Here is a 15,099-nt window from a genome sequence, read left to right as displayed (position 1 = left end):
CTGGTATAAGACTAAAGAAGAATATCCACAGTTATCAGGAAAGACTATTAAAATACTCCCTCCACAACTACATGTCTGGGTAAGGCTAGGTTTTCTTCATGTATGTCAACCAAAACAATGTACTGCAACAGGTTAAATTCAGAAGCAGATATGAGACATTAGATGTCTTCTATGAAACTAGACATTAGGGAGATTTGCAAACATTGAAAACAATACCACTCATCTCACTACATTTTTCTTTTTGGGAAATAGTTATTTTTCATAGAATATGTTATTATTGTTATTTTAAGATGAATTGTATTAGTTATATGTTGCTGTGTAACAAATTGCCCCCAAATTTAGCAGCTTAAAACAATAAATATTATCTCAACATATCTTGGGTCAGGAATCCAGGTGTGGCTTAGTTGGGTACCTCTGGCTTAGGGTCTCTGAGAAAGCTATAATCAGGATGTCAGCAGGGCTGCAGTAATCTTAAGGCTTGACTGGGAGGGGGATCTTCTCAGCTCGCCTATGTAGCTATTGACAGAACCCAGTTCCTCACTGCTGTTGGCCAAAGATATCAATTCCTTGCCCCATGGATCTCTTCATAGGACAACTTACAACATGGCAGCTGGCTTCCCTCAGAGAGATTGAGAGAAAGAGAGAGAGAGAGAGAGAGAGAACAAGCAAGGCAGAAGCCGCAGTCTTTTTGTAACCTAATCCTGGAAGTGACATCCCATCATTTCAGCTGTACTCTGTGTTTTGAAAGGAGTCAATAAATCCAGGCTGCAAATCAAGGGGAGGGAATTTCACAAGGGCATGACTTTTCACAAGGGCATGACTATCAGGAGGTAGGGATCATTGTGGGCCATCTTAGAGGCTGCCTACCATATGAATTAATAAATATTTTATAAACGTATCAGTATTAATTTCTAGTAAAGTATTATCAGTAGGTACAACTCACATAAACAAAAGCTATCTGGGGTCTTCAATAATTTGTAAGAGTGTAAACAGGTTTTTAATAATTTGTTAGAGTGTAAACAGGTGTGTGTTACTACTGTTCTAGTAGTACAAACATTGGCTTCCCACGTGGTAAAGATTCAGGGCATTATTCAGGAGTTGATGATACATGTCTTATCTTTATTATTATGCATAGCTATAAACTCTTTTCCCCTAAACAATAGTATTTATAATAGCATTACAAGATACACAAATGCATATTGAAATATAGTAGCCTTTGTCACATGTATCTACACATTGGGTGTGATAAGACTAAAAAGTACTCAATATACTGTATATTAATCACATATCTGTGAATACTTCATTTTTGAAAATTTAATAATATTTATTCAATATATTAAGTGCTTAGATTTGTCAGCATTCAATAATTGGTGATTTTATTATTATTTTGTTCAGTAGGTATTTTGAAAACCCTAAACGGAGAATAGTATCAGAGTTAGGGATTTGTGAAGTTTCTACCAAGAAATAATAATTTAAGCCAATGTTCAGATGTGATTGCCATGGAAAAGAGTTTAATGAAGAAAAGGGTAAAGTAGGAGACTTTGGAGTGTGGAGAAAAAGGGAGAGGAAGAAGGGAGAGAAGACACAGAGAATATCCAGGTAAATAAAATAGGAAATTATCTTATGAAGGAAAAAGGCTATCTTAAGAATTATGGGCGATCAACAGCATCAGCTACTATAAAGCTTGAAAAGGGTGAAGACTGAGAAAAGGCTTAGAGGTGGTGAGGAGACTTTATAAAGAAAATCCCCCACAGGGCCAGAATGCAAAGGATTAATCTAAAGAGGAAGTAAGAAAGCTGAGAAAGTAAAGGGAAGAGAAAACTTTGGCTAGTAACAAAAGAAAGTTGCAAGATCTAAGGAACAGGGAGATCTAAATATCTGTCTTCTTCCTGTTTGCTACTTTAAGCATTGAAGAATTTTAGCAACAGCCTGCTTTCTGTATACAAACCAAGAATGGCCAGTTTCGAAATGTATTCATTTTTATATTTTTAAAACCGTATGGTTTAATGAACTAAACTTTAGAGATTTTGCTTTGACTGAGAATTGTTTTTTTTTTTTTTTCTTGCCAATATTTTATAGGTACGTCCTTATTTTCCCTGCACTGTGCCCTAATTTTTGGTTTTCATTCTGGGGAAATTACAGCTACAAAAACATGTAGTCATTATCTGTGATAATGTATCAGAATTGCTAAGGTCAGACACTCAAAATTTTGAAGACCTCTATTTCGACTCCCTCACTTTACTGATTAATAAGTTTGAGCTGAGGGATTAAGTGACTGGTAGTTCCTACAGGTAGTCAGATCAAGCCTGACACTAATATCCCAGGGTCTCTTGACTTCTAATCCTGGGGTCCCTTATTCACATCACATCATACTACATTATTTTTTTATTGACTTTTCCAAAATTATTACTGGTGTAATTTAACAAAAACTTGATACTTTAGGTTAGGGAGTGGATTGAGGGTGAAGAAACCTCTGAAAAAGGTTATTGGGTTGACAAAAATTAGTGTTAAGTCTTGGATTTAAATCTTTCTGCTGATACTATTCTTGGGCTTTCTCCCTAAAACTATCATCCATTTTCTTCAAAATGATGTATGGCAGGACCCCTATCACTAGAGCCCGCGTTTTCATCACAAATGAATCAACCGCAGTCAGCACCATTTGCTCTTCTCCACAGGCAGTTCCAAACCCCTGGGGCCTAAGTGTCTCTGATTTTAGGCAGAAGTGCAGTTCTCTGGGTTGGCATTTCAGTCTCCAAGGGCATGCAAAGTTCGGGGAGGGGTGAAGTGGAGGAGAAGCCAAGACAACCGATCGGTGCCCGCGCCATAACCGGCCCTGGGGGTACGTTTGGACAGGCGCAGAGTACGGCAACACCGAGGCCAGCGGTTCGCGAACCTCAGGGGTCCGGCGCCTGAAATCTATCCCAGGCTTCCTCACCCTATGCCCGGCATTGCTACGCCCTGTGTGTGACGCGTTGACGTCACACGTCAGGACACGTGCTGCGGGGCCTATGAGAACAGGCCCAAAGTTCTCCATCACAGATAAGGGGTAGTAGTTAGGGGTGAGTTTGCCCATTTGCAGCTGGGTGAGAGAGGCTGCGGTGGAGGCGAAGGCTGAAACCCCGAGGCCAGCGAGGGCCCCGGGGAGATGCAGCAGTAGTGGCTGAACGCCAGTGTGAGTTGGTGGCCTTCGCCTGCCAACCTGTCCACTTGCCCGTGCTGGAGGTGCACCGGGAGCACAGCAGCCTCAGCGGAACCTGCACTTCCCGGAGAGCTGGCAAAGGTGAGGACAGCCCTCAGTGCCGTGAGCACCAGGCCGCTGCTGGGGCCAGCCTAGCTGAGAGCAGCCCTGTTGATTGGGAAAAATCCGAGATTTTTCTTCTTTTTTATACTGAGGAAGGATGAAAATTGAATCAAGAGATTTTGAGCTATGGAGAAGTTATGCTATTAGGCTGAAGGTAAACTGTGTAGAATAAAGGCGCTGAGTTTTTATTTTATTTAACTAATTTATTTTTAAATTTTATTTGTTTTTTTGGCTGCGTTGGGTCTTCGTTGCTGCACACGGGCTGTCTCTAGTTGTGCCAGCAGGGGCAACTCTTCGTTGCAGTGAACGGGCTTGTTATTGCCGTGGCTTCTCTTGTTGCAGAGCATGGGCTCTAGGCACGCGGGCTCAGTAGTTGTGGCTTGCGGGCTCTAGAGTGCAGGCTAAGTAGTTGTGGCACACGGGCTTAGTTGCTCAGCAGAATGTGGGATCTTCCCGAACCAGGGCAAACCCGTGTCCCCTGCATTGCCAGGTGGATTCTTTTTTGCATTCTCTCATTTGCTTTATTTACTTATTAATATCTTTATTGGAGTATAATTGCTTTACAATGGTGTGTTAGTTGCTGCTGTATAACAAAGTGAATCAGCTATACATATACATATATCCCCATATCTCCTCCCTCTTGAGTCTCCCTCCTACCCTCCCTGTCCCACCCCTCTAGGTGGACACAAAGCACCGAGCTGATCTCCCTGTGCTATGTGGCTGCTTCCCACTACCTATCTATTTTACATTTGGTAGTATGTATATGTCCATGCCACTGTTCCACTTCGTCCCAGTTTACCCTTCCCCCTCCCTGTGTCCTCAAGTCCATTCCCTACGTCTGCATCTTTATTCTTGTCCCACCCCTAGGTTCTTCAGAAGCATTTTTTTTTTTTAGATTCCATATATATGTGTTAGCATACGGTATTTGTTTTTCTCTTCCTCACTTGCTTCACTCTGTATAACAGTCTCTAAGTCCATCTACCTCACTTTAAAAACTCAAGTTCATTTCTTTTTATGGCTGAGTAATATTCCATTGTATATATGTGCCACATCTTCTTTATCCATTCATCTGTTGATGGACACTTAGGTTGCTTCCAAGTCCTGGCCATTGTAAATAGAGCTGCAGTGAACGTTGCGGTACATGACTCTTTTTGAATTATGGTTTTCTTAGGGTATATGCCCAGTAATGGGATTGCTGGGTCCTACGATAGTTCTATTTTTAGTTTTATAAGGAACCTCCATACTGTTCTCCATAGTGGCTGTATCAGTTTACATCCCCATCAACAGTGCAAGAGGGTTCCCTTTTCTCCACACCCTCTCCAGCATTTATTGTTTGTAGTTCTTTTTTTTTTCTTGTATGAATACTTTCTTGACTAGCAGCCATATGTAACTCTTTACTGCCCCCCCGATCAGTTTTAGAAATGTTGATTTTTTAAAAATTTTTAAATTTTTTTATACAGCAGGTTCTTATTAGTCATCAATTTTATACACATCAGTGTATACATGTCAATCCCAATCGCCCAATTCATCACACCACCATCCCCGCCCCCCACCGCCCCACAGTTTTCCCCCCTTGGTGTACATACGTTTAATCTCTACATCTGTGTCTCAGTTTCTGCTCTGCAAACCGGTTCATCTGTACCATTTTTCTAGGTTCCACATATATATGTTAATATACGATGTTTTTCCCTTTCTAACTTACTTCATTCTGTATCACAGTCTCTAGATCCATCGACGTCTCAGCAAATGACCCAATTTCGTTCCTTTTTATGTCTGAGTAGTATTCCATTGTATATATGTACCACACCTTCTGTATCCATTCGTCTGTAGATGGGCATTTAGGTTGCTTCCATGACCTGGCTATTGTAAATAGTGCTGCAATGAACATTGGGGTGCATGGGTCTTTTTTTTTTTTTAACATGTTTATTGCAGTATAATTGCTTTACAATGGTGTGTTAGTTTCTGCTTTATAAAAAAGTGAATCAGTTATACATATACATATGTTCCCATATCTCTTGCGTCTCCCTCCCTCCCACACTCCCTATCGCACCCCTCTAGGTGGTCACAAAGCACCGAGTTGATCTGCCTGTGCTATGTGGTTGCTTCCCACTAGCTATCTATTTTACGTTTGGTAGTGTATATATGTCCATGCTACTCTCTCACTTTGTCACAGCTTACCCTTCCCCCTCCCCATATCCTCAAGTCCATTCTCTAGTAGGTCTGTGTCTTTATTCCTGTCTTACCCCTAGGTTCTTCATGACATTTTTTTTCTTAGATTTCATGTATATGTGTTAGCATACGGTATTTGTCTTTCTCTTTCTGACTTACTTCACTCTGTATGACAGACTCTAGGTCCATCCACCTCACTACAAATAACTCAATTTCGTTTCTTTTTAAGGCTGAGTAATATTCCATTGTATATATGTGCCACATCTTCTTTATCCATTCATCGAAGGATGGACACTTAGGTTGTTTCCATCTCCTGGCTATTGTAAATAGAGCTGCAATGAACATTTTGGTACATGACTCTTTTTGAATTATGGTTTTCTCAGGGTATATGCCCAGTAGTGGGATTGCTGGGTCATATGGTAGTTCTATTTTTAGTTTTTTAAGGAAACTCCATACTGTTCTCCATAGTGGCTGTACCAATTCACATTCCCAGTAGCAGTGCAAGAGTGTTCCCTTTTCTCCACACCCTCTCCAGCATTTATTGTTTCTAGATTTTTTGATGATGGCCATTCTGACCGGTGTGAGATGATATCTCATTGTAGTTTTGATTTGCATTTCTCTAATAATTAGTGATGTTGAGCATTCTTTCATGTGTTTGTTGGCAGTCTGTATATCTTCTTTGGAGAAATGTCTATTTAGGTCTTCTGCCCATTTTTGGATTGGGTTGTTTGTTTTTTTGTTATTGAGCTGCATGAGCTGCTTGTAAATTGTGGAGATTAATCCTTTGTCAGTTGCTTCATTTGCAAATATTTTCTCCCATTCTGAGGGTTGTCTTTTGGTCTTGTTTATGGTTTCCTTTGCTGTGCAAAAGCTTTGAAGTTTCATTAGGTCCCATTTGTTTATTTTTGTTTTTATTTCCATTTCTCTAGGAGGTGGGTCAAAAAGGATCTTACTGTGATTTATGTCATAGAGTGTTCTGCCTATGTTTTCCTCTAAGAGTTTGATACTTTCTGGTCTTACATTTAGGTCTTTAATCCATTTTGAGCTTATTTTTGAGTATGGTGTTAGGGAGTGTTCTAATCTCATACTTTTATATGTACCTGTCCAGTTTTCCCAGCACCACTTATTGAAGAGGCTGTCCTTTCTCCACTGTACATTCCTGCCTCCTTTATCAAAGATAAGGTGACCATATGTGGGTGGGTTTATCTCTGGGCTTTCTATCCTGTTCCATTGATCTATCTTTCTGTTTTTGTGCCAGTACCATACTGTCTTGATTACTGTAGCTTTGCAGTATAGTCCAAAGTCAGGGAGCCTGATTCCTCCAGCTCCGTTTTTTGTTCTCAATATTGCTTTAGCTATTGGGGGTCTTTTGTGTTTCCATACAAATTGTGAAATTTTTTGTTCTAGTTCTGTGAAAAATGCCAGTGGTAGTTTGATAGGGATTGCATTGAATCTGTAGATTGCTTTGGGTAGTAGAGTCATTTTCACAATGTTGATTCTTCCAATCCAAGAACATGGTATATCTCTCCATCTATTTGTATCATCTTCAATTTCTTTCATCACTGTCTTGTAATTTTCTGCATACAGGTCTTTGTCTCCTTAGGTAGGTTTATTCCTAGATATTTTATTCTTTTTATTGCAATGGTAAATGGGAGTGTTTTCTTGATTTCACTTTCAGATTTTTCATCATTAGTGTATAGGAATGCCAGAGATTTCTGTGCATTATTTTTGTATCCTGCTGCTTTACCAAATTCATTGATTAGCTCTAGTAGTTTTCTGTTGGCATCTTTAGGATTCTCTATGTATAGTATCATGTCATCTGCAAACAGTGACAGTTTTACTTCTTCTTTTCCGATTTGGATTCCTTTTATTTCCTTTTCTTCTCTGATTGCTGTAGCTAAAACTTCCAAAACTATGTTGAATAAGAGTGGTGAGAGTGGGCAACCTTGTCTTGTTCCTGATCTTAGTGGAAATGCTTTCAGTTTTTCAGCATTGAGGACGATGTTGGCTGTGGGTTTGTCATATATGGCTTTTATTATGTTGAGGAAAGTTCCCTCTACGCCTACTTTCTGCAGGGTTTTTACTATAAATGGGTGTTGAATTTTGTCAAAAGCTTTCTCTACATCTATTGAGATGACCATATGGTTTTTCTCCTTCAATTTGTTAATATGGTATATCACATTGATTGATTTGCGTATATTGAAGAATCCTTGCATTCCTGGAATAAACCCCACTAGATCATGGTGTATGATCCTCTTTATGTGCTGTTGGATTGTATTTGCTAGTGTTTTGTTGAGGATTTTTGCATCTATGTTCATCAGTGATATTGGCCTGTAGTTTTCTTTCTTTGTGACATCCTTGTCTGGTTTTGGTATCAGGGTGATGGTGACCTCGTAGAATGAGTTTGGGAGTGTTCCTCCCTCTGCTATATTTTGGAAGAGTTTGAGAAGGATAGGTGTTAGATCTTTTCTAAATATTTGATAGAATTCGCCTGTGAAGCCATCTGGTCCTGGGCTTTTGTTTGTTGGAAGATTTTTAATCACAGTTTCAATTTCAGTGCTTGTGATTGGTCTGTTCATATTTTCTATTTCTTCCTGATTCAGTCTTGGCAGGTTGTGCATTTCTAAGAATTTGTCCATTTCTTCCAGGTTGTCCACTTTATTGGCATAGAGTTGCTTGTAGTAATCTCTCATGATCTTTTTTATTTCTGCAGTGTCAGTTGTTACTTCTCCTTTTTCATTTCTAATTCTTTTGATTTGGGTCTTCTCCCTTTTTTTCTTCATGAGTCTGTCTAATGGTTTATCAACTTTGTTTATCTTCTCAAAGAACCAGCTTTTAGTTTTATTGATCTTTGCTATCTTTTCCTTCATTTCTTTTTCATTTATTTCTGATCTGATCTTTATGATAGCTTTCCTTCTGCTAACTTTGGGGTTTTTTTCTTCTTCTTTCCCTAATTGCTTTAGGTGCAAGTTTAGATTGTTTATTCGAGATGTTTCCTGTTTCTTAAGGTAGGATTGTTTTGCTATAAACTTCCCTCTTAGAACTTCTTTTGATGCATCCCATAGGTTTTGGGTCGTCGTGTCTCCATTGTCATTTGTTTCTAGGTATTTTTTGATTTCCTCTTTGATTTCTTCAGTGATCCCTTGGTTATTTAGTAACGTAGTGTTTAGCCTCCATGTGTTTGTGTTTTTTACGTTTTTTTCCCTGTAATTGATTTCTAATCTCATAGTGTTGTGGTCAGAAAAGATGCTTGATATGATTTCAATTTTTTAAATTTACTGAGGCTTGATTTGTGACCCAAGATGCGATCTATCCTGGAGAATGTTCCGTGTGCACTTGAGAAGAAAGTGTAATCTGCTGTTTTTGGATGGAATGTTCTATAAATATCAATTAAATCTATATGGTCTATTGTGGCATTTAAAGCTTGTGTTTCGTTATTAATTTTCTGTTTGGATGATTCATCCATTGGTGTAAGTGAGGTGTTAACGTCCCCCACTATTATTGTGTTACTGTCGATTTCCTGTTTTTTAGCTGTTAGCAGTTGCCTTATGTATTGAGGTGCTCCTATTTATGGTGCATATATGTTTATAATTGTTATATCTTCTTCTCGGATTGATCCCTTGATCATTATGTAGTGTCCTTCCTTGTCTCTTGTAGCATTCTTTATCTGAAAGTCTATTTTATCTGATATGAGTATGGCTACTCCAGCTTTCTTTTGATTTCCATTTGCCTGGAATATCTTTTTCCATCCCTTCACTTTCAGTCTGTATGTGTCCCTTGGTCTGAAGTGGGTATGGGTCTTGCTTTTGTATCCATTCAGCAAGCCTGTGTCTTTTGGTTGGAGCATTTAATCCATTCACGTTCAAGGTAATTATGGATATGTATGTTCCTTTTACCATTTTCTTAATTGTTTTGGGTTTGTTTTTGTATGTCCTTTTGTTCTCTTGTATTTCCCACTTAGAGAAGTTCCTTTAGCAGGAGGTTTGGAAGCCTGACGTGGGGCTCAGAACCTTCACTCCAGTGGGTGGGCTTCTGTGGTGTAAGTGTTCTCCAGTTTGTGAGTCACCCGCCCAGCAGTTATGGGATTTGATTTTATTGTGATTGCGCCCTTCCTGCCATCTCATTGTGGCTTCTCCTTTGTCTTTGGACGTGGGGTATCTTTTTTGGTGAGTTCCAGTGTCTTCCTGTTGATGATTGTTCAGCAGTTAGTTGTGATTCTGTTGTTCTTGCAAGAGGGAGTGAGAGCACGTCCTTCTACCAAAACCACATGGGCAGGCAGATTCTTAACCACTGCGCCACCAGGGAAGTCCCAGTGCTGATTTTTTAAGAACTTAATGATTTTGCCCCAGAGGTTAAGTGATAACGATTGGTAGCAGCATACACCCCTGACTTCTCAGGTGTTTCTCGTTGTCTCAAATGTTCTTCCTTGACATTCCAACTGAAAGTGAGTGGTGGCCCAGTTGTCTCTATATGTTGCTCAGTTTAATTTCCATTATGGCATTTATTACTACATGGGGTGACCTCATTTATTTGCTGTCTCTTCTCCTACTGTAATGCAAGCTCCATGAGAGTGACAATACCATCTGTTTTATTTATCACTGTCCCCAGTTTCTTGCACAGTGTCTGACATGTTTCTCAAATAAAATCTTTTCAGACTTTGGCCACCCAAAGTTGGCGCCCTTTCTCTTGCTTGCATAGAGCACTTTGTGTTACTGCTTTTATAATATTTTATTGTAACTTTCTTTGAAAGTGTTTGTTTTATATTGCCTGGTCCTTTATTTCGATCAAGGACTTTTTCTGTTCATTTTTGTGTCCAGGTCCCTGGTATACAGTGGATACTCAGATTTTGATTGAGAAGGTGAAAGCCTTCCATAATAGAATTTCTGATCATCTGAACCTTTTTCTAAATTTCTTAGACCATTTTAGAGTATTTCACCTGTTGTTATTCTCTCATTTTTCTTTCTGCTCTTGAAAGTCACTCACTCCATCTAAGAGAGGCCATATGCTGGTAAGGAGAATTCAAAATTTTGAAAGGGAATCTAGACAAGAGTCCTTGCTCTGCCACTTCCTGGTTTGGGGATACTTTCTAAATTCCTCAGAGCCTGGTTCATCATTTGTAGAGAGATAGTAATACTCATGTATGGTCCACAAAACCATCCTGTTTTCTTAACATAAATAGAATCTGAAAAAATAATCTGGCTTTACTACATCCGTTAAAAGAAAAACAAAGCTTGATTTCCCAATCTTCTAATTGCCTAGATAATGCATATTAGACATGTTTAGCTTTGGGCTTCATCGACTTGTTTGTGTGAAAATTGAATACTAACTACAAATTAGGCAGAGGCAATGTAAATCATTGGTCAAGAGGACTTCATTTTAAAATAAGGGGCATTGTTATTATAATTGTATAATTTGTCACACTTTTAACTTGTAAGAATATTTTTGTACAAATACCTTAGAAATACTTAAGAGGATTGGTTGGTACTGGCTGAACATAAATGTAGTCTCATGGTAAGTTTACATAAATGTGCACGTGGTAAATTATATCTTGTCTGGGCTCAGCTTTAAAGGCGTGTCATCAACTTGCTGTCAAAGTGTTGGGTCAAAGAAAGAGTGGACTGCATCCTTCAGTGTTTTCATTTTTTGCTCCTTTGAGTGAACATAACAATTTTCTTTTTTATAATTATATAGAATTATTTGGAATTCACCGGTTTTCTTTTTCATTATGTTTGAATATTATTGGTTTGACCAGGGAGAGCTGCTTAAGTATCTAGGCAATTAAGCTATACATTCTATGTCTATAAGGGAAAGGACCGAAATACAAAATCCATATTTTTAGTCATGCCTGGCAGAGGTTACAGCATAAAGTAGATAAGTCTGAGACTCTAACCAAAGGCCATAAAAATACGTGGACTGTGGATACTTAAATGTGTTTAATATTGCTTTTCTTGAAAGGCTTCAATTATAGATTGCCTGTTTCCAAAGTGGAGATGTCTATCAGAAGATATGTAGCTGCTCAAAAACTCTTATTTCTGGTTATCACTACAGATTTGATGAGGGAGATATAAGAAAAGAAAGATTTTCATCTAAAACATAGATTTGTAACATAAACTTTTCTAAGGCTAAAATAAGATCTTGTCAATCAGAAGAATGTTTTATATCAATATATAGTTAGTTTTTTCATATTATGTAGAATATAGTTGTGAAACATTCACCTCAAAATCTGAGCAAGTTACTAATGAAAGAAATGGCTTTTCTAGGTCCATAGAAAATAGCAAATAGTTTGATTCTGTTCCACTGGATGTAAGTTCCAGTAGAGTAAGGGTTTTTGTCTATTTTATTCACTACCCTATTCCCAGTGCTGAACAGTGATGACACATAGTAGGTGCTCAGTAAATATCGAATGAATGAAAAAAGTCCCTTTACCGTTATTACTGGAATAGCTTTTAATGACAATTTTTTAACCAAAGTTTTTACAGCAATTTGTTCATCAGGTTATTTCCTTTCATTGTTTTTATTGAATATTGAGAAGATATATTTATATATCATTGTAAGGGATAAAGATTATAGTCCTTCGATACCCATACACATGATTAAGTTTTAGAAAAATTACACTACCATTACCTTCAAAATCCTTATGTGGCCTTGTCCAACCCCACCTCTTCATTCTTCTCTCAGAAGTAGTAACCACTATCCTGAATTTTATGTTTATGGTTCCCTTGGTTTTTTGCTCTATTTTGCCACGTATATGTGTACTCCTAATATATTGCTTAGTTTTGAGTGTTTTTGAACTTCATATAACTGAAATCATGCTCTGCTTTTTTTTCTGTATCTTGCTTTTTCTCATTCAAAATTATTATATTACTGAGATTTATTCACGATGTTGCATGTAGCTATAATTCGTTCATGTTTACTGCTTTAGAGTAACCATTATGGGTATATTATAATTGATTTATTAATTCTGTAGTTGAAGAATGGATGTTTGGGTTGCTTACAATTTCTTGATATTACGATTAGTGCAGCAGTGAACATTCACATGGCCTGAGTCTTCCATTGTAAAGGAGGCCTTTGTAGCTCCTTCCAGCTGCCTTCTGTGTCCTCCTAATAGGACCCCATTAATCTTCAAAAAGCTTTCTTCCTTTCTGGCCTGAGATCTCCCTGCTTCATCTTGTACTTCTGCTGCTGCAGACTGATGTCAGCTATTTCTTCAAGGAGTCCTGGCTCATGGTAGGGGAGAATTATATTAAAGCCCAAAGGGACTTCCCTGGTGGTGCAGTAGTTAAGAATCCAAATGCCAATGCAGGGGACATGGGTTCGAGCCCTAGTCTGGGAAGATCCCATATGCCGTGGAGCAGCTAAGCCTGTGTGCCACAACTACTGAGCCTGCGCTCTAGAGCCTACAGCTAATGAAGCCCATGTGCCTAGAGCCCATGCTCCACAACAAGAGAAGCCACCGCAATGAGAAGCCTGCACACCACAGTGAAGAGTAGCCCCTGCTCACCGCAACTAGAGAAAGCCTGCATGCAGCAACAAAGACCCAACACAGCCATAAATAAATAAATTAATTAATTAATTTAAAAAAAAAAGAGTCCCAGAATCTGGGTGCTAGGGGTGCTCTTTTCTACTGAGTTGGCAATGTTTCTAGTTATTTCATTCTGTACAGCTAGAAAAAATGTATTTTTGAAAATCGTGAGTTTATGATGATATAGTCAATTCTGTTTAACATTACAGTGTTTTACTCTGTTCTTTGATTTTATAATTAGGTGTTTTTTTCTCTTATCCTGAAATTCTTGATGCCTAACATTATTAACCCCAAAATGTGTTTATACTGCATTATGAGGAAAATAATTTCAAATAACAAAACCAATATCAATACTTCCAAGGAAATGACTGAATGAAATCTAAAATGGCTTTTCTAGTTCTTTTTGTCCTTGGAATGTTCTGAACTGTGTTCTAAAGTCACTCAAAAAACTTCTAATTCGAAAAGATACATGCACCCCAATGTTCATAGCAGTACTATTTACAGTAGCCAAGACATGGAAACAACATAAATGCCCATCGATAGATGACTAGATTAGGAAGACGTGCTATATACATACCATAGAATATTACTCAGCTATATGAACGAACAAGTATTGAGTTCCCTGTGCCATACAGTAGGTCCTTATGAGTTATATATTTTATATATAGTAGTGTGTATTACAGGTATATTCTTTTGATCTCTACTGCATCATATATTTTCATTTACTCATGTTTTTATCAGTACTAAATCCATGAACTTGCTACACTTTTATTTTCTATCCTCAAATATATAGAATAATAGGCTGCAATTAATCTACCCAGTATTATCTAACTAAAAAAGTGTAAAGAAAAATCAAAGACATGTTCTCTATTTGTGTATCTACTTGCTAGTTCTTACTGAGCTCATCTTGAATTAATTCAGTTTATTATTTAGGTTATGTCACTGTCATGGGTAAAATAAATGAAAATGTAGTGCTTTGTATGTGGGGAAAAAGTTTTCTTCCCATAGTGTTTGATAAACATTATGTGTGTGTATGTATATGTAATGTGTCTTGTTTTGCATTTACATATCATTTAATTGATTCCACGATGAATTTGTTAATGATAAAAATTTTCATCCTGCCTAAGACATAGGTAACAAATACGATTATATTCTTCCAGGAAATATTTTTGTAAAATTGTAAAAGCATTATCTACATATTGGGAATATAGCCTTGAGCCAACCAAAGACCCTGAGCTCATGAAGTTTATATTGTGATACAGGAAACAGACAGCAACAAATCTGCTTCCCAGCTTCCTACCATCTAATGAACCTCAGCAGTTCCCAAAGTTCAGTAGCAATGCCAATGTTGTTAATTCTGTTCCCTGTGTGGTGTGTCATTTTACTGTAACTATTTGAGGACTTCCATCGGTCTTTTCATCCATTAATATGGTTGGGTACCATACTAATGGTATCCAACTGGAATTGTAGAATATAGTTATCAAATAATTTTTAAGGAGAAGAAAAGTGTTATATCTATTTTGAAACATCTTTGAAAATCTGTATTTACAAGATACATAGCAGGTATTTATTTTTCGTGGGAAAAAGATGGTTATTTACCTTATAGAAGAACTTATCTAGGGTTAGTTACTTTTAAAGAATAAGTTCCCTTAGTACATTTCAAATGATTCAATTTTCAAACATCCTACATACAAACTGCCTCAGATTCTTATTAGAATTTATTTTGTAAGTATGGAGCACTCAGTTATGAGTTGTAAAGAATAACAATTAAAGATAGCCATTGACATTATTTCATCTAACTTTATCTGTAATAATGTAAGATGTGTAAGGATATAGGTATAAGATATGATTAAATAAAAACCAAAACATTATCAGATATGGTCACAAATGTTAAGTGTGGCAAGGTGGAATTTTTTTTTTTTTTTTTTTTTTTTGCGGTACACGGGCCTCTCACTGTTGTAGCCTCTCCCGTTGCGGAGCACGGGCTCCAGACGCACAGGCTCAGCGGCCATGGCTCACAGGCCCAGCCGCTCTGTGGCATGTGGGATCTTCCCAGACCAGGGCACGAACCCGTGTCTCCTGCATCGGCAAGCAGACTCTCAACCAC

Source organism: Phocoena phocoena, chromosome 3 (assembly GCF_963924675.1).
Source record: "Phocoena phocoena chromosome 3, mPhoPho1.1, whole genome shotgun sequence".
In the NCBI taxonomy this organism is placed as follows: domain Eukaryota; kingdom Metazoa; phylum Chordata; class Mammalia; order Artiodactyla; family Phocoenidae; genus Phocoena; species Phocoena phocoena.
Note: the sequence above shows the minus strand (reverse complement) of the source record.